At 40.7% G+C, this 27,977-nt stretch overlaps 1 long non-coding RNA gene across 1 annotated transcript; it reads right to left on the reverse strand.

Moving 5' to 3' along the window:
- Positions 1 to 676: 676 nt before the first annotated feature.
- LOC112544053 (uncharacterized) lies at positions 677 to 20,223 on the reverse strand. Its single transcript, XR_003087368.2, has 5 exons — positions 20,085 to 20,223; positions 19,653 to 19,758; positions 2,800 to 2,893; positions 1,718 to 1,799; positions 677 to 813 (listed from the first exon to the last, which is right to left on the reverse strand). It is a non-coding gene; the product is annotated as an uncharacterized LOC112544053 (long non-coding RNA).
- Between the last annotated feature and the right edge of the window lie 7,754 nt (positions 20,224 to 27,977).

Consider the following 27,977-nt stretch of genomic DNA (forward strand, 5'->3'; position numbering starts at 1 on the left):
AACATGAAATCATAGGCAGACCTTTTGAATACTCCAATCGATGGCTATGTCTAGTATCCTGGAAAAGCTATGCTGCATCCAAGGAATGCGTCTGCTTTTTCGGACCAGTTTCCAAAAAAGTAGATGTGTTCTTTCGGCATCCCTGTATTCTCTCAGTGAAAGGAATAACTGATGTTCCAAAAGAGGAGATTTTTCTGAAATTTGTCCCCGTGTAGATGGGCCAAATTTCAGAAAAGCCTCTTTTGGGGAAAAATAGCAGAAAAAGATACGCAAATTGCGATTCACATATCTTTTTATGACTTTTCTTAGCAGTCTAGACATAGCCTTCCTGGACCCCCCACGTAAGATTACCTTTGTGACAGATGGCCCCTTCAACCAAAAATCACAACACTATTCAGATTACTGTGATATGCAAGCTCCATGTGTACTTTAGGGATAACCTAGGGTAAGCAGCAGGGCTCCCTTTCATATGTTTGGAAATCTTTGCCTCTTGAAGTCCAAGCAGCACAAGAAATAAGAGTTTCTTCTTTTTCAGGGATTTTTATTCCTTTCCTCCAGAGTTCAAGTTAAGAGGCTGAGTTCTTTTATGTGTCTCCTTTTCCTAGGTGTAGGGGGAATCAACCAACAATATCTTTTATCTTCTGATGTCCCACAGTGGTGTGCCTGGTGTCTGTGGGCTTTATTTTGTTGGGTAGAAGATGACACCTCTTTTGGAAAACCAGTATTCAATACTTGGTAATGCTTCTCTCTTCTGATTGGTGGGCAGCAGAAGTTTGCATTTTCAGAGCAAACAATTAAATATAACCTGATCAACTGGAATATAGATATTATAAGTGAGATTAATACTTGCATCAACTCACAACTATTTTACAAAGTCCAAAAACTAAGCCCACTTTTATAAATCTAATACCTATTTTAATAATACTAACACATCGGCGTATCAGACTGGTTTCCAGCTATGCATTTGTGAAGTGTTCAGTATGGGCTAGAGGCCTTGTCATAAACTGGCATATGGTTTGCCAACATCTCTGCCCCATCCCAACATGTCACTTTTGGAGAGGCTATTGCTAACACTAGCCTTAAATACTACCTGCCTCCTCCAACTACACTTTAGCTGAAAAGGCTTCAGTTGAAGACAGAGGAAGCACTTTGTGCCCACTTCCTTCCTCGTTCACTCAAAAACGGCCATTTTCAATACAGACTTTATTATTACTAACATGAGATTAATCAAAATGCCTGAAAACATTTGTATTTTCAAAAAGGGCTACCTGAATGTTTGAGTGTCATGGTTATTGGCTCCTGCACATTGATCATCACATATTACTTTTGCGGAAAATCTGCTTTTTCTTGTAAAAAATATTTGATGCATTCTGTTGGCATAAGTGACCCCCTATGCTAATAGTTAACAAGGAAGATATAACACCACAGATCTCTAGTATAAAAGATCAGTTAAATTACAGTATGTGTATTTGTATTACTCATACTATGGTTCATTTCTGGAAACACTTCTGCAATACTACTGTTAGCCTTATAGAGAAAGGGATAAGTAATAAGACCATTTTCCTTAACCCCCACAAACTATCAGCTTATACCATAGTTTAAGACTGTTTCCTTGTTCCACAAAATGTCTATCTTTTCCTGTCACTCACTCACTCCAATAGCTGCTGCTATTCTCCCAGCAACTGGCAATAAAAATGTAACAGATACTTATGAATACCTTTTGCTCAACAGAGATGTACAGCTTCCTGATGATTTGAGCCAAAGAACAAGAACCAGTGTCAAATGTTGATTTGATGTCACTGTAGGTAGATATAAAAACTGCAAATTTGAAATGAGAAAATGATGCACTTAAATCTACTGACCTACTAGGCTGAACTGCATTATTAGCATTTCTTTTTAAGAAAGAACTGTAAAGCAGAATGGAGGGTAACATCATTCAAACTTCTTTCTTCCTTTGGATACTGAAAAGATGGAACAGTTGATAAAGTATAATTAGGAACTCATCTTGCAGCTACACAGCATATCAGAGAGGACTGCAGATTAAGAGGCTACTAAATAATTCTTTAAAACAAGCACCTAATTAAATTGCAAGATAAAGCACACAAGGGATAGAATCAGAATAATAACTTAAGGGGGTCAAGGAATGGGGCTTTAGAAATGCTCTCCTTTTGGGAAATGAAGGCTTTTTTGTCTTCAGCTTTACATAACAAACTTCTTAATTAGCAAAGACTGATGACTTTTCTTATTTATTGTGAGAGAACCTATTACTGATGTTTTTATATTACCTTATCACTAGTAGTCACCCAGCTTGCTGCCTGAACAACTAGAAAAAGAGCAGTTGTAACCCTAGACACGAACAGTATTGCTGACCAACAACAAATATAATCCAGGGCACAGTTAGAGCCCAGATCTTTTCTTAAAACTGCAAATTATGCACATAAAATGGTTGAAGTGACATTTCTGTGTTGGGGGGGGAGGGAGGAGAGTCAATATTCTGTTTTAAATGAAAAGAAGATTGAGGAGCATAACACAAATCACCTGCTTGCAAAAGCTATGGGGGCTCCTGAGGAATGTTTCCCTGACTCCAAGAACACCATGAAAGGAAGGGAGGACTAGTGTATTTCAAACTAGAAACAAGGTTTAATAAACCTATATCACAAAAGTGTGCTACACATGTTAATTCCAGAAATAACTGAGTCAAATCCAAACTGCCTAGAGAGGAATCTTAACACTCTATAAGAACATGCTCTAGCAGGTTCAGACAAGCATATAAATCCAAATTAGCATTAACTTACTGACCTCTGCCTAGATGGGAGCCCACCATATTAGCAGTGTCAGTCAGCTAATCAGGATGCAGGTATAGTTTATTCTGCCAGGCCCTTATTTTTCAGCACTGCAATTATACAGAAAATGTGTTACAGGGGAAAGAGGAAAGAAAAATTTAGCATTTTTATTTTTTATTCTCAGACAGAGCAGTGGTCAAGGGGTTTACGTACGTGACTAGGCATCAGGAGCAACTAGGTCATCTTGGTTCAGAATCTGATTGTGTGTGTTAGTGTGTTTTGTGAGTAGCATACCTACTTCTTCCTGTTGATGCACTTATGGGTATACCAAGCTGGGCCCAAAATTTGAGGTACAGAACTGAAATATATGTTCCTGTTTCCATAAGCTGCTTTGAGAAACCAAATATTTTACGTGTAATAGAAACACAATTTCTGATGGAATTGTTAATGTCACAACAAAGGTTGAGGAGCATAACAGAAATCACCCATTTGCAAAAGCTATGGGGCCCCTGAGGAATGTTTCAAAGGTAGTCCTAACACAAAAATATATGCAGAGACATTTCTCAAATATACAGTAGGGATGGGTTTTAAAGTTGGGTCTTTGTTATTAAAGGCTATATGTAAACTCAGGTTAATAGCTCTGGTAAATCTGAGGTGGGGTAACTATGACATCAGAGAACTCAACCTATCACTATCCCGTTTCACATTTAACAGTTCTATGGGTGCAATGACTCAACGGCTCGTCTATACTACCAAATAAGTCAATGGAACATACCTCACTAGAGGATGTGAAAAAGCCACCTCCTGAGCAATGTAAGTTAAAGCACTGTCTGCATCATAGCAGCAGGCGATGCTCTCCGACCAATACAACTTCAACTGTCACTGAGGTGGAGTAAATATGTTGAAGAGAGAGCACTCTCCCGTTGACATAGTACATCTGCACCAGGCACCCTACATCAACCCAGCTGGATCAATGTCAGTCCGCTGATGTAGCAAGGTGGTGAAGACGTGTTCTCAGTGGAATGAAGATAATTGACTTATGTGGAGAGTTCTCACTGGCAGATAACTGCCTAATTCTCACTTCTCCCTGAAGGGTCTGTGGCTTCATTTACCTTTGGGCATCATCACTTGAAAGGCTCCTTGTAGCACTGCTATTTAGGCAATGTGAGGGAGCACTTCTAGGGCAACTAAGGCAGAAGCAGAGTGGGAGCCCATAAAGTATAAAAGCATTTGTCTTTCCCTGCCCCCCTCCAATGTCACATAGTGCTCAGCCTGCTAACACAACCCTCTAAAACAATAATGCAATTGCAAATCAAGGACCAGCATCATTAGTGCTTATGCAGCAACAAAACAGCTGAACTGTCAGTGCAAAACAGCTGCAAACCCAATTCATGTGGCTGGTGCACTCTGGTTGTTTGCTGTGCTTTGGCATAGCCTGCCCTCTTACTTAAAAAGTGTTTAAAGCTGATATTACATAGTGACTCACAGTTAGATATATTGAATGATAGTATTCTTTGGGATTCTTCTTTCAGTGTTCATGTATGAAGCTTTGTAAAAATGAAAAATAAATTCTCAGATAAATTATGTTAAGATGGATCTGAGATTGCCAATATGTGTGAGCAATTGTAAGGGTTAAACCATTACAGAAATTATGTAATTATCCCCAGATCAAGCATGATAAACTCAAGAAATTCAGAATTAAGGTTATACCTAAAAGAAATCCAAACTCTCCAGTTACAGCAGCATCAAAACAACCTTAATTCTGCCCTGTAGCACCACTGAGTGTGTGAGTAGATGGAGTAGGAAGAATCACACGTATTTAAAAATCAGCTTAATCCAGACCACAGTTGCCTCATTATTTCACATATCACTACAGCCCTGTAGATAAACTGTTGCTTATTTCCAGGGTTTATGCATTACAGTGTTGTAATCAGGGATGAAACTAACATGACTTGTCTGTAAGGTGTACTGGTCTCTCTCAGTCATAGTTCCTAAAACATAAATGTCTGGGATGGAGTTTTTCTAATAAAGGACCCTGGACTCATGCAGAATGCCTCTTAGGACATAGCTGGGCATGCTGTATCAAAAAAGCCTCATGTTTCCTCAAGGAGTGTGAATATGCATGCCCTTGTCCCCCAGCCTGTTCTTCTGGTTGCTGAAGAGTGGGATGAGAATGGAGTCTGTCCTTCATCTCTCCCATTCCAGACCACTAGCACAGTGATTACTCTCCTTTGCATAGGGATCTCACCAAGGGAGTCAGGAGTTACTTATGCCATCTCTCTTCTTGAACAAGAAAACCTATGTTTTTTCAGTATTATTATATATGGACTCTGTGGTAGTTGGGTGCTATTTATGAACTATAAAAGAAGAACATCCATAAGAATGTGGCCTACAATGAGGGAAAGAATTTAGTGTGCTGCACCAGACCAACAAACTTAATCATGTACAGTGTCCAACTCAAAATGTAGACTATAAACTGTTATAATCTAAATAACAGAATCAAAATCAGTTAAAACCAGCACACTTTCCCTCTTCCCCTAAGTCTCATCAAATACAAATGTTGACTGGGAATTTCAAATGTACTTGCACCAAATGCCAAAAAATGCTTTACGTGTGCTTTGTAAGACTAATCTCAAGGAACAAGTCTCTCTCACTTATTCTTTTCTTTTTGCCAAGAGCCCACCTCAAACACCATCCCCTATTCATTTTTTATAGCAAGAATAGACTTTTTTTGTAGTGAAGTACGTCAAGAGGTATATAGTAAAATATTCATGCAAGCATTGCCTCGCGCCTTTATATGGAATAGAAATTGATTGTGGCATCTTGGGTGAAATTACCCATTCCTCTGAATAAAACAAGGAATGGTCAACTGGCATCAAGACTAATGCACACGAATTGTAATGAGGAGGGAGATTCATAGATGCCAAGGGCAAAAAGAACCACTATGATTGTCTAGTTTGACCTTCTGTGTAATAAAGGCCTCATCTTTTTGCAGCTTATTCAAAAAGTAAACAGGTTCTTTTCTTCCCACCTCCTCCCAATAGTCTTCCTAAATTATTCAACTTTTCAAAAGCAGTAATTCTCACCGCTTACTCCAAAACAGACTTGGGTTTACATGTGAGTAAACACTTGAAGTAACTGCCCCTGAAGTGGCAAGACAAGACATACAGAGACAGGCAGGATCCTTATCAACATCTGAATATCTGGCAAATCTGAGAAGAAAGAAATGGAGAATGTATGAAGGATTTTTTTTGGGGGGGGAGGCAGAAGTAATCATTTAACATCCTCCCAGAAAAGTTGCAAAACCACTGGGGACTCCAAGGGTGTTTTGCTGGCTTTTAAAAAAAAGATAGGCAGCTGCTTAAAGACACTAGGAACCTGGTTTAGGAGAGCATCAAGCTAATCCAGGAGAGGATTGACCTGACTCAGAACACTGTAGAGAGAGACAGGGAATTTAGTAGGGTCCTAATCATGAGCTATCACAAGACAGAATGCTGTAACAACTAAACTGCTGACAGCTCACCAGATGATGCTAGTGTATTCCATCTTGGGATATTTGAAGTTAGGAATGTCAACAGATGTCTAACCAGAAGAGTGATGCAGTAAATAATTGACATGAATGCTAATAAATTTGAGGTAAACACAGTAGTAACCCAGGGGAGAAAGGCAACCCAACATTAGCAGGGTGAGGAACTACAAATAAGGAAAAGGGGCTGATAGTCCTACTAAAGGTGCATTAGGCATACCAAGTTGTACCCCAGCCTCTGTCTTGGGAGATGTGACACCTAGGAGTTGTCAGAATGACGACTGGTAGTAATGAGGAATATGACTAATGATCTGGGTCTTTTTTGCAAGGAATAGTGTGCGTATATGGCTGCTTACCTGCACATTTAATATTCTCTTTCTCTACTTTGCTGGATAGGAATATTTGTAACTTTGCTAACTGTGTTAATACAATTATTGCAAATGCAGAAGGTTTTTCCTGTGCGTGTTGGAACTATGCACATCAGGGTTCCTAACTGAACAATAATTTTAATCATTCTAGACCTGATCTTGGGACAAGAAGTTACCACGTCTCACAATGCTAACTGGGGGTTCTTAAGAAATCAATACACAATCAGTAGGTCAGCAAACACCACCTATTCTTCGACCTGCATAGTCACACGTCAATTTCATCTTGCAGCTGCACAGGCAGTATATAAATAGTTCCTACTTACTAGGCAAGAGACCTGTAAATGGCTTGTTTAGACAAGGAAGCAGAGCATAAGGAGAAATCTCATCATCACTGATGTGCATAGTGATCTTCTATTACTAATTAAGACAAACAGGTGAGATTCCGGCCACATGGACAATCAATCCACATTAAGGTTGATGAACCCATTGCGGTAAACTATTAGACCTTGACATATTCAAAGAAAAATCATATTTTCTATTTATAAGGTCTGGAGCAGGGGGGTAACGGGTAGGCAAATGAGTACCATCAATTACCCCACTGTAATTCAGGAAACCCATCCATAACTTCATGAGTATTGCTAAGCTTTATGACCCTACTGTATCAGCACCTTCTGCATACCTGCAGACACCAATATCAGTGCTCTCAAAGGTGGAACTATGCAGGCCAAACTGGTTAGCTACTGACTGGTGCTGTCAATGGGGTTGGGCAGCTACCAGATGGCAATGGGGGCACATGTCCAAACACTAAGAGGAGCTCTTTCTGACTATTCACTCATGGTTTCCCAGTCCCCATGTGCTACAAAACTCATGCAGTGGCAGTTGCTTTACAGACTTTTCTTCCTTCCTCTGTTGCTTTCGCTGGCACAGCTTCAGGCACCGGTAGAGGTGCTCAGGAGCACTGCAGCTGAAATCCAAATCTACTCAGTCACAAACTCAACCCACTTCACTCTCCATGTAGTTTGTAGATGTTGGCATCAAGGTGCAGCACATTGCTCTCTCCAAAATGTCTAGCAGCAGTTTGAAAATGGGGCTCTCTCTCAAAATGTCACATACAGACCTAGAAATAGATGGATGATGGGAGTTTTCGAGTTGTACTTAAAGTCCCAGAATTCCACTGGCTTCCACTAGATTCTGCTGTATATCCCACAATGTAACACAAGAAAAGACCCAAGATCTGTCATCTGCGCACATTTGGGCACTATTAATGTGAGTTATCTACCAAGTACTAACCCACGCGCTATGATCCAATCCACAGTAACACTCCCTAAGGATTAGAGACAAATTAAGGCAACCTGGGGCCCTATTTACATTCCTTTGCTACTCTTTGTGTTGGCAGTAGGTTTCAGAACTAAGATAAATGGCTCAAATCACACATCTCAGAGTTATTGTGTCATACTGTCTGCAGGCTCAGGCAGGCATCAGTTACCCCGGGGTCATGTTTTCAAGCCTTTTTTTTCAGTCGTGTAGTCATAGCATTTTTTTTTTTAATGACGGTTTCAATTTCTCTCTCATGATGTGACTCCAGCAACTGGGGCCCTCGTCACTCACCTATAGACTCTGCTTCCTTAATCCAGCTTTGCCAAAGATATTCATCCAGGCTTTTTCTACACTATATGTGCTATCATGGCACAGCAGCAGTCCTGCAACTGTGTGGCTGTACCATAAACTTGCTACAGTGGCAGAAGAGGTGTTTGTGACACTGTAGTACATCCATCCCCTCAAAGCAGTAGCTAGGTTGACAAAACAATTCTTCTGTTGACATACAGGTGTCTACACAGAGGTCAGCTTCACTAAGTCCCTCTGCGGTTTTGATTTTTCATACCCTCCCAAGTGACATACATAGGTTAACCTACATTTTAGATGTAGACCAAGCCTTGATGTCTGAGTCCTTCCTCTACACTTTATCATTTGGTATGGAACCAGCATATCTTGATGTCACACCAGCACTCATCTTATTTATCTCTGAGATTGTTATTTAACTGGCTAGACAATGCATTGTAAAATTTTTATCAGCCAGAAAGGTGTCTTTACTTCCCAGCTTTAGGGAAAAACACTGTCAAAATACCAAGGCCACATAGCACATTTAATGAACACAAAAAAAACATCCTGGTATATATTACAAGTCCGAATTGAATAAATCAATTTAAGATTTTATACACGAGTTTTAAATTTTAAGTACATAGTTGAAAGACATAACCTTTGGACTGTTTGCATGTTTCTGGAGGCATGGCAATTCCTCTCCCCCTCTTTATGCATGGAAAAGTATAAAATTTTGAATACAGAATAAAGCATAGAGAATAATTTCTTGTTACTTTGGTTTCTGAATGCACAAGTTAAAGACACTACACACAACTGATTAATCTTAAATTCTTATTAGACACACGCTAGTTAAATATTGCTCTTTAAAGTGATTTATAGTGAATATACAGTTTTATCTGCTATAATGAATTGTAACTCCATAATTAAAACTTATCACTAGGCAGATCACAGTTTCCCACCATTAGTGTTAACTGGGCTATTAAATTATTAATAACCTAATTAGAGAATATAGAAGAAATTACAAAGATGGCTTTTTAGCCTTAGCTATTACTGTTGTGACATTACAGCTTATAAGCCATATTATACCAATTTATTAGCAGGTAAATGGAAACTTTTGGATGGTCAGCTCAGCATAGTAAACTCAGTTTGGGTATTATTAGTTCAAGAGTTCTTTTAATTGTTGTGCATACAATGGGCTCATTTAGTGAAAGAAAAATAGTCTGTTATTTTCACATAAGCCAGGAAATAAATGTGTAATGCATATGTTGAATTTGCAACAGCCTCACACTAGATTTCTAAGGAAAATGCTGTTTTAATAAGCACTGGCTTGCACTGCATACATTAAGGGGAAGGTATGAAGCAAGGTGGTGGTTGATGGGGAGTGGGAAGGTGTCAGAAACACTTTAGTCATATAAAGATTTTTTACAAGATGTTTTTCAGAATTGAAAATAGATAACCAGCAGCCAGTGAATGTGCAATACTTACTGGCACACTGACCATTAGATGAGTTAGGATCCATTTTCTTTTTCAGTGCACCGGATAATAGCTTATTAGGAACACCCTCTGCAAACTCTAAGTGCAGCTTGTCTTGTGTTCTTTGAATTGAGCTACTTTTGTAATAACCAAAGTGGGACACTCTTCAAAGGTTTTTTTTTTTCTTGTTATCTCTAAAGTGCGGCTTCAGTCAGAAAATATTGTAGGAGGTTTATGTCAGGATTAGGGGAACTGGAAAATTCACCTTCTATGGAAGTCTTTTTCAAGCACAAGCATACTCCAGAGAGATCATTCAATAGAGGGAAACATTAAGTGATTTTTAAAATTATCTTTGTGTCTCTTTTTTCCCCTTCTTATATACTATGTGATATCATAGATTCATAGAACTGGAAGGAACTTCCAGAGGTCACCAAGTCCAGTCAGTTGCACTCATGGAAGGAGAAAGCACAATCTAAACATATGTGTGTGGGGGAAATAATACAAACTCTTTGGGGAAGGAAGTGCCTTTCCCTGTATCAGTACAGTACCTGACACCATGGAACCAGTCTCTCAGCACAATCATCCTAGGAATGTTGAGTAATACTGGAGAAACTGGCTTATGTTCACCCTCTCTCTACCTCTTATACCGTTCCCCCTCCCCCCCCCCATGAATTTCATTAATGAACTAGGTTCATGATCTTTAGTGAAAACAAAATTGTTAGACATTTGAAGCAAAATAGTGATTGTTATTTATGCAACTGGAGGATGGGCATAAAAAGTATGTTACAAGTATGTGCATCCTCTGGGTCTCAAGGCATGTCTACACTGCCCCATAGTTCTAAGAGTGCAGGAGTGTGGAATGCAATGCACACCAATATGTTATTGTGCCCTCCAAGAGACTGAGGGATTGCCAATGAATAAACTCCCCAGAGTGGATATGGCAGGCACCAACTTAGAGGTCCTAAGTTCAACTCAATGTAGTCCTATCTTAAGAGAATGAGTCCTTGTAAAAATATTGCATTAAATTATGATGGATCATTTCAAGGTGAAATATCAGAATGTTTCACACTGAAAATGTCAAAATGAGACAACTTTACATTGTAAAATTATTTTTTTCCAGTTTTTCATCCAAAACAAATTTCTGATGAAAGCAACCTGATTTCACAAAGCATCCTGATTTCTATGAAACCACATATTCCTACGGGAATATGATTCACTCTATGATTTCACTGAGGCATCTCACTTGTTCAGAGGTTAATTGAAGGGCAGAGGCCAAAGAGCAATGTGCTTTTGGCTCCAGACCTCTACTGAACTTGATCTTTCAATGAGCCAGCTACTGTTGCTGATCTAAAAAAAACTCTTAAGCACATGATTAACTTTAAGCACATGAATAGTCCAATTATTCAAGCTTTCACAGTCGTTTAACTGACAGGGTCATCTTTTGTGGAGAGTATTCAACCTAAAAGCCTTGAATCAGGAATCTGAGGCAGGCTGGAGTATTATTAGCTTCCCAGGTGCTGGCTCTCAGCCATTCATCATTCCTTTTACCCACTACTTAGGCAGAGATCGGTTTTGATTATAAAACATACATTTCAATTTCATATACTGGGTGTTTCTTTATAAATGTGTAAATTGCAGCTAGCTCACACCCCTCTAAGATGCTTTGTTTTAATTACCCCTTGGAGACCCAGCTGGCGTACTTGAAGAGATACCAGTTTGTATTAACATAGTACTGTTTCAACCAGAAATAGTAAAATTTGAACCATTAGCCATATGCCTTCTCAATAGAAATTGCTCACCAACCAAGGATTAGTTATGATATGTGATGGGGTTTCTTGCTATTTACTGAGAGAACTCATCACACTCTGACACTTTGTCAGTACCCTTTGTACTCATGAATATTTTGCAGTGTACACTGTGCTGCATTGTCGGGAGGAAAATAACTCAGGTTACTTAACCACATTCAGAAAATCTGAAAAGACTTTTGGGACTTAATAATTACATAACAGCCATCAATACCTAAACTTCCCACTGGCTCCAACAGTCGGTTCTCTTTACCATGCATCCCATTACATTTCAGCTTCTGTGTTGGTATTGACTTACTATCTATACAGTTCCCAAATGCAGCACAAAATTTCCATAGTCAGGGTATGGCTACACTGTGTTTTATTTTTCAGAGGAGGTATGCAAATAGTGCTCGTATTTGTGTGCCCAAGTTTCACCTCACTTAAAAACGACTTGCTTACAAAATCAGACAAAAATAAATACAAAAGAGTCACAACACTCTGTTACAGAAAAATTGTTTCCTTTCTCATTTCATTAAATAACTATAAAATAAATCACAACACCCCAGGTTGAGAAACACTGATTAGAATATAGAACAATATAAACACGTCATTGTCCAAGGGTAGTGGAGCTCAGCTTCAGCTTTGGCTTGCTCCCATATCTAAGGTGAAGGTGCTTGGGCGTGCTCAGGCTTCACCCCCCGCTCTTGGTGTCATGTAGTAATTCTTGTTGTCAAAAACGGGTTGTGGTGCAATTAGGTATGAGAACCCCAGATCCAGATGAGTTGACATATCCCTCAGAAGACCTCTGTGTACCCCCACATGCCTTACAGCATTAACATAAATCTATTCATGCAGAATGCTGGATTTGGCACACGATAAGGAAATCAACAAAAAATCGAGCAGCACTGCTTGGAAATACGACTGAAGTTCTACTCTCTTCTGTTTATACCGTAGGAAAGGTCTGGTCAGCTAACGCCTAATTGCCAGGCTTAGGAGGCAAGGGTGTGGAATAAAGTTCTGTGATGATAATTGTCAGAGTAAGGAATCTGGACTCAAATGTGAAGAAATGAGAGCCTAAATAGGAGAGGTAATTTATGTGCCTCAGGGGCCATAAAAATAAAATAAACATACTTAGTTCCAGATCAGCAAAGAGAGGGCATTTTGTAGCCTGACAGATTTGAAAGGCCGTGATGAAGGGCCTGAGTATTAATGAAGATAATGTGGAAAGAAGAGTGTAATTGGCAGATTATAGCCTCAATTTAATTTTGCTTTGAGTTAAAAAAAATAAAAGCAGTAGACAGGGCTGGATTAAGACATGCTGAGCCCCTAAAATATGTCAAGTTTAAGAGGCCCCATAGAATTACAGAAAATGTATATTATTCTAACAGAAAGGAAAATTAAAATAGAAATAAAACTATTTTAAACTTGCATATATACTGATACATAGGCAATGAGGATACAATAAAAACTTTTTTTTTAATTTAGAGCCCTCTCTCTCCCATAACCTGAGGTCCTAAAATATAGCTTACTTAGCTTGTGCATAAATCTGGCACTGGCAATATGGAAAAATATTCAGTAGTAAGTTGCACTCTGGCTGCTGCTACTTGGTGTAACCCTACATTTTAAAAAGGCAAGGATGTTGGTTCACTGGCCTTAGAGTAGTATTTATCTATGGCATAATGAATTCCTAAATCAAGTTTGTGGGGTTTGAGCCATACTTCCTGGTGCTGGAAGATCAAATTATATTTTTCTGTGCTGGGAAGGATGCTGTGCCCCAGAAGGGAACTCAGCATTTTCCCCCACTTCCCTCCTTCAGGAGTTTCACTGAAAGATGGAGTTTTTTACATGGTACCTGGGACTCTCTGGGTTTCCTGGTGGCTCAATCGGTGAATTCTCTTAGTTGCTCTCATGATGACACCTATCTTGCCACAATTAACATACTCCAAGCAGGAATCCCAGCATACAGAAAAGAATGGAGCATGAAGCACCCGAACTCCAATTCCCATTAGGCACGACAGTGGCATCTCAGAATCAACACATTTTGGTTTTTGGCAGAAATACTTTGGGTACTGAGGTGGTTTTTTTTAATTGCTGAAAACTAAAACTTTTCAGCTGGAACCTCCCCCGACTTTAATCTATCATTCCTTTGTCTTCCTCTAGCTCAAAACTAGTTTGTTCTTCAAGTGGTTTTTCCACATGTCTCATTTGTAGGGCTCCTGGCACTGAACTGTGGGGACCCTTTTAAGAATCATGTCATCTCACCCCTCCCTATCCATCTCATAATGGATGATTCTGTAGGTATAAGCGGGAGTGACCCCAGTTGTCTCTCAATTCCTTCTTAATCACCAAAGGTGCAGTGAACTTATCACAGGCAGTGACCTCTGCATTTCCCACCTCACTATTTCTTTTGCTACTGTGAGACTATTTTTGTTTTACTTGAGATGGTCTGTTAACTTTTGCATTTAAAAGACGCCTGTAGATCCTGGGCTTCTCCTAGACCTGCGAAGAGTGAGCCAGCCATCTCATGGCTATTAACTTGGAAGGCCTTTTCAAACAGGACTACGCTAATGAGAACTAGGAATTTTTAATTTGCACCTGCAGCATTCACATGGTGGAGATACAGAGCAATACTTTAGTTATTCAGAGCCCCATTGTCTGACCTGCAAGGGCAGTGTAGATGTAGCGTAAGTCTGTCCATCGGTCCGTCCACCTCAGCTTTGGCAAAGCACTCAACTAATTCACTGGACCTGGTTTGAGCAGCTTAAAGGCCCAACAAAGCACAGAAGTCTTGGGATGTGTCCTGACTCTCCTAATGTAGAGCTGAGTTTCCAGGACAGTTGACACTATTGAGCTCACCAAATCTGTCCTTGTTATTCATTCCATGAGATCCAACACAATTGACTCAGAGGTAGTTCTGTGTCCATTGTAAATGACATTAATGTCCCTGAATCCATCTAGCTGAACACAGTTCATTACTGAGGATGCTCAAGGACACACAAGATGAACTTCTTTTGAGAGGAGATTATAGTTTTATCACAACAGTCTTAGTTCTTGACATAAATATGACTCTTTGATACAGCATTTATACCATATTCTGTAAAAAGCTATAACCCTGCCCCAGGAGTAGTTCAGACACAGGTGAAATGGCTGATTCTCCATTGGCAATATTCCATAAGGAGATGTTGTGCTCTGTATGACCTAACCCCAGTTTCTAGTAAAATATAATCTTCCCTTTTATCTCTTTCAGGATGCTAACTTGTCTGTATTTCAAGCCACTTTCCAAGCCCTTGTGACTCACCAGAACTAGAAAATGAACTAAGGAGCAGTCAGAGTCACTCATCCTTTTATACTTTTGGAATCCTTCCCACAGAGAAGAGGGGCAGGGACGAGTTGACTGAACAGATGCTGCTCCTCAATGGTTTCTGCAGTGTTCACCAGTAGGAATACAAAGAGGAGAAACTATCAAAGAACAGTTCCTGGTAGCTAACTTTTTTCACTGCCACCTCATGCTTCCCAGATAGTTAAAGCTCCTGGAAAATCTCATGATAATATTTGAGGAAATTAGTAATTAGGCAACATTATTTTTGCTGAGGGTGGTTTGAGACTGAATCCTGCCCCTGTAAAAGGTTTTTGTCACTAATATTGGACTTTTGCCACTGATGTCAGAGGGAGCAGCAGGAGGCTTTTCTGCACGTGTGTGTATATGTGTGTATAAACAGATTGTCCTCTATTGACTGGTTGCAGGGTATTTCTACAAGTTTCAGAATGAAGATCTTTTTTTACTCTGAGTTTCAGAAGCACGAGCGCCAGGCTCTCTAGGAGTAAAGTCTTTCATTATGGAGAGGATAGTTTCATATTAGTTAAGATTGCAACCACAATCTCATTACAAAGCAGGTTTTTACTCAGTTTATGTCCCCACTCAAACAAAAAGAAGAAAATATGATGGTCTGGTTTAATTGACCTACTTTTAAAATAACAGGCTTCTTTCTGATTTTTTGCAAACCGCTACAGCAGCACAGGTATGGGAGTGCAGTTGTGCCACTGTGGTGTCATAGTGTAGCCGCATCCTATATTGATGACAGGTTTTTTCATCAATGCAGTTAATCCATCTCTATAAAAGGCGGTGGCATGATTGATGGAAGAATTCTTCTGTCAAAATAGCTGTACCTACATTGGGTGTTAATTCAATCTAGCTATAATGTTCAAAGCATGAAATTTTTCACTGCTTTGAGCAACATAGGTTGGCCAACCCTGTAGATGAGGCATTAATATGTCTTTGTACATCCAGCTACCCAGTGAAATCTCAGCCCAAAATTGGGAAGTGTATACACTGGCATGTTCTTTTCAGAAAGATCTCAAAAGTTCCAACAGAATTGCCCTTCAGAGGTATGGAATAAAACTGGAAATAGTATAGGTTGTACTTCCTTAACCGGGACTCTCTGGGGAGTGGTAGCCCCATCAGCGGGGAGTTCCAGCCATGGCCAGGAAGCTGTGACTCCGGTGGTGGTTGTGGAGCTCCAGAGTCCCAGATAAAAATCCAAGTGGCTGCAGAGCTCTGGCTGTGCCACTCCAGCCCCGGGAGCAGGAGGTTTGGTGGCAGCTAGAAAGCCCCAGGGGAATGAGGCAGCAGGACAACATGGGCCATGAGGCGAGGGACCTCCCTTGGTCCAGAAAATCCCCTCATTTGGGATTAGTCAGGTCCTGAGGGTCCCGGACAAAGGAGGTTCAACCTATAGAATCTTTCATTGGGGGAATTTTATATCATAAACTCAATGGGAACTCACAAAGAGCTGTCCCAGTCCCCTAGCATCACAGAGAGAAACATCTTACGCAGTATTTGTCATATTGCTCTGTACTTCATCATCAAACTGTGAAGTACATAATCTACCGATCACTGTCCATCTTCCATACTGTCTTCTACTGCTCAAATGTCCCATTACAGCATTTAAAACCTCTAAGATTACATGTGGGGGCTAAGGTACATGGTTCTAAAGATCTGCCTTAGGAGGATAATGGAAGCAGAGGGGCTCCAGAGACTGTGAAGGAGCAGAGTGTATTGCCAGTTCTTCATCTCTGCAGGTTAGTATCATTAGTATTTTACAACAACTTTTTTTTTTACCAGCCTAGGTGTCTGCTACATACTTTTCCACAAGTTCACTGTTACAAATCACCATGGTGTTATTGACAACCCATAAACAGATGGAGCATGAAAAAAGTTGGTTATGATGCCAGTGATAGGTATGTTGTGCCAAAGCTCAGCAGCTGTGCTATAAAAGTCTGTTTTGGCTTCTTACGTCTGGGTTGTGCATAATGCAAAAAATTGTTTCTTTGCTCGTGCAATAACGTCTGCAAAGTGCTGATCAATGGATTTGTTTAGAGCAGTGTGTATCCTGGTTAATTCAGACTGATTTCACTTGATTGCTACTGAGAGCTCCTCCCATTATAAGGAAATAACAGGCTACTCTGCAGATACAATCCATCAGATTAGACTTGAACTATTTGCATCAGAGAAACCAATGCCAAGAGTCTAGAATGCGTGATCTAACCATGTGGATTTCCATACATTTCAATTCAGTGAAACAACTGCAGTTTGCATTCTTTTTTAAAAAGCATACCCAATGCTGACTTCTATGCTTTTAATGCCTTTGCTATCATTACAGAGACATCACATTGTTACTGATCACTGACACTTCAAGTCTTCTGACATCTCAGCCAGTCAGACATCATACTCTCAGCTGTACTTTGGTCTTTACATTTCAGTGATGAACAGGAACAGTCACAATGAAAAAAAAATCATAGATTCAAAGGTTTAAAAGCCAGAGGGACCATTGTGATCAAATAGTAGTTAACCTTTCATGCGAGTCTTAAATAAGTCTAAATTAGAGTGAGAGCCTAAAGTCTCAGTTTCAGGTTACACCCTCACAGTCTTCAGTGAAGCTTTGCTAGAGTAAAAGAGGGCAGTTAATTTCACAGTGTTAAGAAAAGGTCTTTTTTCATTTAAAAGTGAATAGAATTTTTTTTTTCAAAATAAATACTAATATCAAAGTTCCCAAGTCATCTTTTTGGAAAAGACCTTAAGAATTGCCCAAACATTCCTGCCATAGAATTAATTTGGCAAATTAAATTGTTCTAGATGTAGGCTGCAGAGTTACAGGAAAGTAATATTAGTAGATTAGGAAGAGTGTTATTACACTTCTGAGAAGACACACAAAAAAAAAAGCTAATAAGCCAGTGAATCAGGGAAGCTTGATGGTCTTAATAATAAACAAGAAAAGGCTATAGAAACACCTACAGGTGGTAAAAGTAATTGAGCATTCAGTATGGATTCACAACATAATCCCCATATGGAAACAGATGAAATATTTACAATGGGAGGCTGCATCATAGGACACTAACGTTTATTAGGGTGTGTCTAGATTACAGGGTTTTTTCTAAAAAAGTAGGTTTTTTCGAAAAAATGTCACCTGCATCTAGACTGCAGCCATGTTCTTTCAAAAGTAAATCAAAAGAATGCAGCAGTTTTTTCAATCGCGGTAACCTCATTTTATGAGGAATAATGCTTCCCCCCCCCCCAAGTACTCTTTAGAAAAAAGGCACTATTGAATGCAAACTGTGCTTTTTCGAAAAAGATCATCTAGACTTTTTCGAAAAGTCTGCTTGTAGTCTAGACGCTCTCTTTCGAAAGAGGCTTTTTCGAAAGATTCTTTCAAAAAAGCCTCTTTCGAAAGCGGTTTGTAGTCTAGATGTAGCCTTAGAGAACTATCCCAAACAATCACTCTCTCCCCAAACATGCATACTTCAGATGCCAGATTGTGCACTGCTTGTATGCAACAATAAGAGAGGGAAAATTTTGGCTCCAGTGCTATAAACCACCAAGCACAATCACTGTCTGTAAACTGGGTTGTTTGTTTTAAAACCAACCCAGCCCATTAATACCTTTCAGTAACTCAAAATATCAGAATTTTGCGTAAAATTTCTTTCTTACTAGCATCAAAGAACAATGAGCTGCAGTCAGATGAAATCCACTACTGCCCTTGTCCATTGTTTTTGGAATAGATGTCCTGTTAAATGGCATAGGTTGTGTTAGCAACCTTACTAGCTTCAGCTCAACTAATTGAGCATTTATGTTCACCTAAACCAATTTTTTTCTCTAAGAGCACCCAAACAATAGTTAATGTGCCAGTAGTGCATCTGCTGTAGAATAACACATGCAAAGTATCCTAAGACTTATCCTGCAATTCTCCTGAAATCTATGGCCCCATTGACTTTAATGTCAATTGTTTCCCAATGTAATGGAGTTACAGTTAGATTACGTCTACATTACAAGGTTTTTGCACAAAAAACGGCGGAGTGTCCACGCTTCAAGCGTGCTTTTGTGCAAGTAAATTGGCAGAAGAGAAGGCTTTTGGCGGTTCAGTTATTCCTCTCGCCACAAGGAATAACTCCTTTTTGTGCAAGAGTTCTTGCACAACAAGGCAAGTGTGGATGCTACGCAGGGGTTTCTTGTGCAAGAAACTCCTAACCGAAAAAGCACAGGTGCTCTGATGGCCATTCTGTGATTATTGAAAAAGACGCTGAAAGGTTTCAGCAAACTTCAAAAGACACCAAAGCTTATTTAAATATTATTTAAACTCTTTTTTGGCTCTTTCCTCCCTGCTTGCAACCCTCTCATAGTTGAGTGTCTCCTTCACCAGTGGGTCCATAGACCCTTCACCATTCTCCTGAGCAAGGAAATGGTCTTCTACCCCACCCCAATACCCCACTTTTGATGATCTTATTGTTGGGCACAACTGCTTTAGCAAATTATCCTACTGCTATGAAACATGTAAATTATTATTTTTGCTCCACTTGCTTCAAAGTCCATAAAATATTTGTTTAATTGATAATTAGAAGCTTCTGAGACCAGCAATAAGCTTTCCAAAGGTAGGTAGGATCAGATGGATAGAGACCACTGAATCACACTTATTGGTGGGGAAGCAGGGGAAGAGATGCTTATTGGCAGGCCACAAAATGAGACAGTAGAGGTCTATGGTGAGGTCCTAAGGTTCTCTGTTGGTGGCCTGTGGATGAAATTCACTGCATGCAGAGGGCTACACAAAGCCTATGTACCACTTACGTCCTCCTTCTTTTGGTGGCTTGAGCTGGCCAAGTGTACAGAAGTAAATGTCACCTCCCATGAATTGTGAATGTTCTTGCTTTCTTTCCCCACTGAAATGGCAGCACTACCAGGGAAAAAGAAATGCAGAAATGTCATCTGAAATAAGAGTGCACTTGTAGAACTGCACAGGAAAATGATCAGCTCTCATCCTATCAAATGGTATTAAGTCTGTCATCTCAAAACAAGTGCAGGATCACAGGGGGTAAAATGAACTAAGGTTGAGTGAGGAGAGCTGAATTACAAAAAAACAAACAAAAAAACCACCCTAAGCATCAACCAAAACATAACTAAAATGAGTTTGCCCATGTTATTTTATAACAAAACTGGAAACAGGTAATGCCACAAGCTAAATGTGCCATACATCTTGCATTTATTATACTTTTCTCCTACCTGTACATTTTTAAAGCTCTAAGTCATTTCAGGCCACACAGCTCCCTCATGTGTTCATTACAGAACCTTAAGCTTCAAACTGTACATAAGAGCAAGTTTCACCACTGCAGGTTCAGCAGCCTTGAGCTATTCTGTGCACACCATTAAGTTGTCAAACTGAAATTAAATGGCAATTTTTAAAATAAGCCTTAAAGTGAGCCATATGATACTGCTGAGAGCTGTGACAAAGAGGTCTGAGAAAGGGAAAGTTGAAAAGTTCCTTCTATTGGAATGCACAGAGACCATTATGAGAGAGAGAATTTTCCACTGGTAAGGGTTCTAGCCTGGGGCTCGAGAGCCTTACTTCAATTTATTGTTCTGCTATGAGCTTCCTGTGTGACCTGTATTCCTCTTCTTTAGCTGTACCATTGAGATAACAGCCCTTCCTCACCTCCCAGGGGCACTGAGAATGAATTCATTACAGATTGTGTGGCATTCAGATACTACATATACGTTTTATAGGGACCATATAAGCACCTAAGAACATGACACAACATTATAACACCCATTATTCCTAACTTTAAAACTATCTACTGAGAGTTCATTTTAACCTCCTGAATAGTCACAAAGATAGTTTGACTCATGAATGGGCACTTTGGGTCATGTAAAAATGTTGTACAGCCTCTCGTCCTATCTCTGTACTGTAAAAACAAATACCAGTTTAGCAGCCATCTTTTCAAGGATTCAACAAGGGCCATGACTAGACTCAGAGCTTTTCCGGGATACCTTCAGTATCCCGGAAAAGCTATGCCACATTTAAGGAACGAAAAATCTCTGAAAAAGCAGATGTGTTCTTTTGCTATCTCTGTAAACCTCGTTTCACGAGGAAGAAGTGATGGCTCGAAAGAGAAGGTTTTTCTGAAATTTGGTGCCGTGTAGACATGCCAAATTTTGGAAAAGCCTATTTGAAAGAAAAGAAAATTGCAGTTTGCAATTTGCATATCTTTTCCCTACTTTTCTTTGTAGCATAGACATAGCCAAAGTGAACAACATTCAGGATTACTTTTGTAGGAGTAGAAAATTGGCTTCCAGTTTTTCTCTTTAAAAGAATCCAAATCTATAGAATTTGGTTTTATTTTGAAGTTTGGGTAAATCAGGAAGTGAGGCTGGTGCATTTTAGGGACTGAATGTTTATTGTAAGTTGAGAACAGCATCCAGTGGTAAAGCAGAACTTTAACAGCAAGGTCATTTACAAATGCAAATGACTTCAGACCATTTTAACCGAGAAAATTCAAGGCAGGAAACAGCTACATAAACCTACTAGCTCTCATTGTAGACAAAGATGTCTCTAAGATTCAGATACCAATGCAAAAAACAAAAACAAATCACCCTGAGATATATTAACAGGAATGTTGTAAGCAAGAACCAGAAGTAATTTTTCCAATGTACTCTGTGCTGATTAGGCCTCAACTGGAGTTCTGCGTTCAGTTCTGAGCACCACATTTCAGGAAAGATGTGGACAAACTGGAGAAAAGTCCAGAAAAGGGCAAGACAAAATGATTAAGATCTAGAAAACAAGATCCATGAGGAAAGACTGCAAGAATTAGGTTTGTTTAGTCTGGAAAAAAAGAAGACTGAGAAGGGACATATCAGCTTTCATGTATTTAAAAGGTCATTATGAAGAGGAAGAAAAACTATTCTCCCTCAACTCTGAGAACAGGAGAAGATTTAGTGGACTTAAATTGTAGCCAGAGAGCTATAGATTGGACGTTAGGAAATACTTCATAATTGTCCTGGTGGTGAAACACTGGAATAAATTGGCTAAGAAGTTTGTGGAATCTCCATCAACTGACATTTTTAAGAGCAGGTTAGACACACACCTATCAGGAATTATCTAGATGATGCTTGGTCCTGCCGTGAGTGCTGTGGACTGGACTCGATGACCTCTGGAGTTCTATGATTCTGATTTTAAACCCACCAAAAGCAAAAATAAGTACAAAAAATCCAGAATTAGGCTTGTCCATTGCTGTTGGAAGAAAATTGAACCCAAATTTGGCCTGAACAACAATATGAATGTTCATGTAAAACATATACTCTTCAACAATGTATATAGACATTTCTTATTTAAAAAAAGACAAATGATAGCAGTGGTCATTTTGCTATAGAGTGCCATTTGTTACTCCAGCAAAGTACAGCCCAGTGTAAGAGATACTAAATCAATTTTCATACAACATTATATCTTTATTTTTAAAATATATCAAGACATAATCTGATAGGTGGATGACTGAAAGATCAAGCCTCCATATTTGCAGAAGACATTCATTAAATAAAGCAGTATTGAATCAAAATAGATATGTATGTGCAATCTCCGACATAGGAATCCTTTCTAAATCACTGATTTAAAATGTCACCTTGCAGCAAAACATTGAATTATAGCACTATTCTTTGAGTCAAGTCAGCTGGTGTCAATGATTAATTCTGATGAAGGATGGCTAGCTAAAGCACTTGTGCTGTAATAGGTATAGAAAGTGAAAGTATTTTTAATCTTCAGATTCAATGAGAACTGAGCAGCCAGATATTCTAGATGGCTTTGAAAATCTCAGCCTAAAGCTTTATAATCACTAACTAATGAGTGGCGTGACATTAAGTGAGCAGCATTGTGCAGAGGTGAAGGGAAATGGAGCAGTATATTAAATGACTTCTCCAAAGCCACAGAGGAAGTCAGCTCACAGAGCTGTTATTTGTCGCTTTTGGAATTGCTCTCGAGGAATTTTGTACAGTTTGAGAATCGCAAGGCCAGATTTTTCTAAAGAGAGACCTGACATCTCAGTATGGCACTTTTGGTTAAGCCACCATGTTCCCTGCATCCTCATATTACTCATGATGGTGAAATATATTCTCTGTCTTCACACAGTGACGCTAGATCATCACGGTGACCTCTACCTGTGCTGAGATCGTATAACATGTACAACTCTTCAAAGATATGGAATAAAGTTGTAAAAACTGGGAATGGTCCACATATTTTGGCAAGTGGGACGCTGGCAACTCTAGCAACTTCCTAGTATGTTCATGTGCACAAAATTAAATACTGATGTGAGAAAAAGTTTTATAAGTTGCATGACCATCCTGGTCAAATCACTCATGGATTGATTAATAAACCCATTGAGTAGGGATGGCCCAAAATTTTCCAACCCAACAGTTTTCCATCAGAAAATGCTGCTTCTCCAACATTGGATAATTTCATGGAAATGGACCAATTTCAGGGATATTTTATGCAAAATTATGGAAGCACTTCATTTCAATTAGCTCAAAGTACTTTCTTTCACATTTGATATATTATAAAAATAAAAATTGAAACAAAGTACTTTGACTTTGGCAAGACAACGTGGTCTAATATTTCTGAAATGAAGCTTTGTTTAGCAGGAAATGTCAGAAGGTTGACCTTTCCTTTCAATCCAGGGCTAAAGTAAACTTTAAAGCAGTGGAATTTTCCTGAAACCCAAAAAACCTGACTCTACAGTTTAAGCACCTAACAATGCACCTTAACAGGTCATTTAAGCATATTAAGTCTATATATTAGAGATTTGTGTGTCTATCTGTCTGTGACTCTATCTATCTATGTGTCTGAGAGTCCATTTGTTCAAGAACTCCTCCTAAACATTAAGAACTAGGACCACCAAATTTGGTATGCAGCTGTCTCTTATCCTACCTTAAAGCAAGGTCAGGGTTTGGTATTGCCAGGACAATGGGATCTGCCCGAAATTCAATTGTTTTCCATAACATGGAAAGGGACGGGAAGGGGGGGGGGCATGATACTCACAGTCACTACTGAAGGCAGCAAGAACAGAGGACAACCATACGACAGAGTGGCCACTGGGAGCAATCACACCACCAAGGGATTGGCCAGGTGGGGATGGGGCTCATCATCTTGCCTTCCACTGGCCAGGTAAGTGGCCTCTCCCTGTCTCAAACCCTCCAGCCAGTGCAGCCCCGCCACCCCACTAGCACCACCAAGCAACGCAGCATGGCTGCAGCTGGCCAGCCAGTGAGGGTGGCCTGCATGGTTCCTCCTTACCCCCACCCCAGGCTGGGCCAGGAGAGCTCCAGTGTGGGAGGCCTGTACAGCCCCAAATCAGGTCCACAGAGTGCTGGCAAGGAGGCCTCCATGACCCCTGCCCCTCCCATCCCAGGTCCAGAGTGTGCCAGTGGAGGGAGGCCTGTGCAGTCCCAATCACTGGCCCTGCGCAGCACCCTTCCCTAACCTTAGCACTGTCCCTGGCATGGCCACTCCACCGCCCATGCCAGAGCCAGCCCCCAAACTCCAAATTCTGAGCTGAGTCCCTCTCTAGCCCCAGTGTGGGTCCCCCCCTTTCCGGTCCTGGTCCCGCCTAGGGAGTGCCAGCTGGAGGCCTATGTAGCCTCCCTCCCCCTCCACACACACTCCTGGGCTGGACCACAATGCCAGGTATGTCTGCTAGTATTTTCATAACTGGAGGTAGGCCACAGTTAGCACCCTTTTTTCTTCCATTGGCAGCTTTTATTCTTTTGGCACCTATGAGTATTTTATAAATAGTTTAAGCACAGATCTCATCTCAATCTATAGGTCTTCAGTTCTGCTCCTTGGAGAGTTGCAATCATTACTGATCAATGGCTGTGTTCCAGACATGGTGTAGGCCCAAGTTTATAATTTTAGCAATTTTATACCTAAAGGTCTTTTTTCAAATTAGGTATGGATATTTCAAAAATGTTCAGTTAGGGAAGAAGATCTTGGTTACTCATTATCAAGAGAAATGTCTGACTTCGTTGCCAGACTGTCTCATTGTTCCATATCAGTTGCAGCGCTGTGGTTTAGGAATGGAGGGACAGGCTGTGTATGAGGGACTGTGTCTGTAAAGGTGGGAGGGGGGGACCTAAATGGGTCAGAGATTGAACTGTATGGGAGTCAACCTAAAGCATGGAATGTAAAAATGCATGCATTGATTTTGAAGGGTGAAGGACAAGTCTCAGTATTGGGGTGGAAGCAGGGCCGGCCCACAACATTTTAGCACCTGAGGCGGGGAGCTCAAATGATGCCTCCACGCCACCTTTTCTCCTCCCTGCCTGTTATGTCTCTTGTGCCCTTCTTCCTCCAGCACAGCACTCCACCATCTCTGTGAATCTAGAGCAGAGAGAATATATATGCACCAGCAGCAGACACAATTTTCTACACTTTGGGTCCTAGTTGTGCCCCCACAGTCTGGCACCGGAGGCGGCCGCCTCAGTTCACCTCATGGTAAGGCCAGCCCTGGGTGGAAGGTTGGGGAAATAGCTTCAAGCAGAATTGTCCTAGGGACAGACTGCACAAGTGGGGTTCCCCCTTTGGGAACAACATTTAAAGACAGTTACTGGGCTGTCACCAGCATGATTGCTTCTGCTACCGTGGCCAGAGAGGCAGCCTGGCTGTCTTGTACATTTCATACAATGCGAAAGTAGTCTGGTTGGTCCCACACAGCTTGCTCATGCTACAAGTGTAGCATGGGAGAGATGCTAAGACAATCTTATGTTTAACTCTATTATACTCCCTTTCTTCCTGTACCTCCACTTAACTCTTCGCCAAAGCATAGGCCAGGGTTCTCTTTGAAAATGCTTTTCAAAACGCATTATACAGAATTGAATTTCAGGGCTACTGAATGTTAATACTTCCCATTTTGCTTCCAAAAGAGTGGGTACTGTGCAGTCTCTTAATACAATAAACATTCAGTTCACACAAAAATGTAAATAGTATAAACCATTGACACTCGTATCTGGAATACTGTTGAATAATTTTAAATACAAGTTGCCACTGTAAATGTATAGATGTTCCTTATACAGATTTCCTCACTTCATTGCTCTTATATATTCAAATATCAGCTTACAGCATCATATTTATGCTTCTCTATTTTAGTACATATGCGTGCACACATTTTCTTACTGATTCTCTCTGAGATAATTTCTCAGTCTCTATCGTGGGGCCATGCAATGTGTCGTTGCACTCCTCAGTGCCTTCAACTTCTTCAGATCCTCATTAGGGAACTAGTAGTCTAGGGACTATCACACTAACAGCGTCCCAGCCGTTAGGCTAAGAGCTGGGTGATTCTCAATTGTTGGTGAAACAGAAATCAAAGTGGTGTAGCCTCACAGCAGATCTCTCTCTTCATTTGGCTCAGCCACAAAGCTGTCTTTAAATTCTGTATTTATAACCCTAAGCCTCTCCAACTGCCACAGTGCTCCAATTAGGGCAGCTCCTGGAGCGAGACTGGGTGTAATATGCACGGTGGATTGTCCAACTTCCAATAAAGCTGTAATTGCCACACCAGGATGTTTCTGAATCCCTTAGCTGAATTGCCATGCTGTGCTCTCTGCAAGTCTACAGGGACAGAGTACTACAAGTAAAAGACATAGCCACTCCTCCCTGCTTCTCTGCTTTCCTTTGGGCCCAAGTCAAATGCTGTGGTATAAAGCACGTGGGTTACAAGAGCAGGCCATTTCTTTTGAACTATCAATGAATCCCTCTATTTTAGTGACTGCATCTGCATGCTTCCTTCTGAATTCCTCATTTCCTGCACCAAAGTCTCCTGTCTCCAAAAACTACGTTTCTCACAACCTCTTTTAAAAAGAATTTTTTTTAAAACTCTTTATAATTTAAAAAAAAATTAGGAAACAATCTGCAGATGCAGAAACTAATGGAAAGGAGACATGCAACTTGAACACGGGGCTTCCTAATCCCAAATCTAAAACAAACCAAGTTCCTCTGGTAACCTGAGCCATAGGTTCAGACTAGAATTAGGGGTGGGAAGGCAGATGGTCCTCAGCTAGGGTTATTATTGGGGTGGGCAAAAGTCTCTGAGCTGGGTTTTGGTTGAGGCCAGCAGGTGGGTCCTGGAGTATGGGAAGACTGGGACTATAAGAAGGCTAGACTTATGATTTATGGTCACTGCTACCCAGGTTACCACTTCGATTTCCCCTACCAATTCTTCCCTGTTTGTGAAGTGGGTCAAGAGGAACAGGATCCCTAGTCTGCACCTGCACCAGAGCAGACATGACATAGGGGGGAACAAAAGAGGGCATGTGCCCCCCTCAAATACCAGGGGAAGAAGAGGAAAGGGTTCAGCCAGCCATCAAAGATGTGTGTGTGTGCAGGGGAAAACCTGGTGCCCACAACAGAATCACCATTAGCTGTAGGGAAAGCCAACCAATGTGCTCCCAACTCACTCTGCTCTCCCAGCCATGTTCCTTGGGGAAGGGTGGGGGAGCAGAGTGAGCTGGAGCCACGTTTCTCCACATCCCCTGTTCCTGTCACTGAATGAGGCAGGAGCTGGACCCTGGTACCATACCAGAACCCTGATCCTACTAGTCCCCGCCAGGCTTCATTTTTCAGGGGGGAGGGGAGAAAACAGAGCAAGGTTGGGGCTTGGGGGTAGCAGGGGTTTATCCCAGCCCTTCCCTGGGCTGGAGACAGGTCACATGGCTGGTGCCCCCCCACCCCACCGGCTCCTCACCAGTCTCCCTGACCAGGAAGCTGTCCCCAATACTCTTCAAAAACTTCCTGAATTGTCTGTATGCTGCTGTCCCCCATGTGAACCAGGCCCTATGAGGTGGAAACTTCTTTTAGTTGTCTGAAAAAAAGCCTCAGCTACTTCATCTTCCTGCCCCATAGCAGATGCCTACTATAACATCACTGTGAGTGTGTGTGTATGTTTTCTTAGAGACCTCTCATTCTCTAAATATTTCTGAGCTTTTTACTGGCCCAGGTGGCAGCATTTTCTTCTTCCTCTTTCTCCTCACTGCAGATTGCCCTTTTTATCGCTGAAGGGTATTTGCATCCAGAATTCATTTAAATATCTCCAGGGGCCTCCTGACTCATTCAGTCTGAACAGCTGAACCAAAAGTGAATTC

This window comes from Pelodiscus sinensis, chromosome 1 (assembly GCF_052426305.1).
Source record: "Pelodiscus sinensis isolate ZL-2025 chromosome 1, ASM5242630v1, whole genome shotgun sequence".
In the NCBI taxonomy this organism is placed as follows: domain Eukaryota; kingdom Metazoa; phylum Chordata; order Testudines; family Trionychidae; genus Pelodiscus; species Pelodiscus sinensis.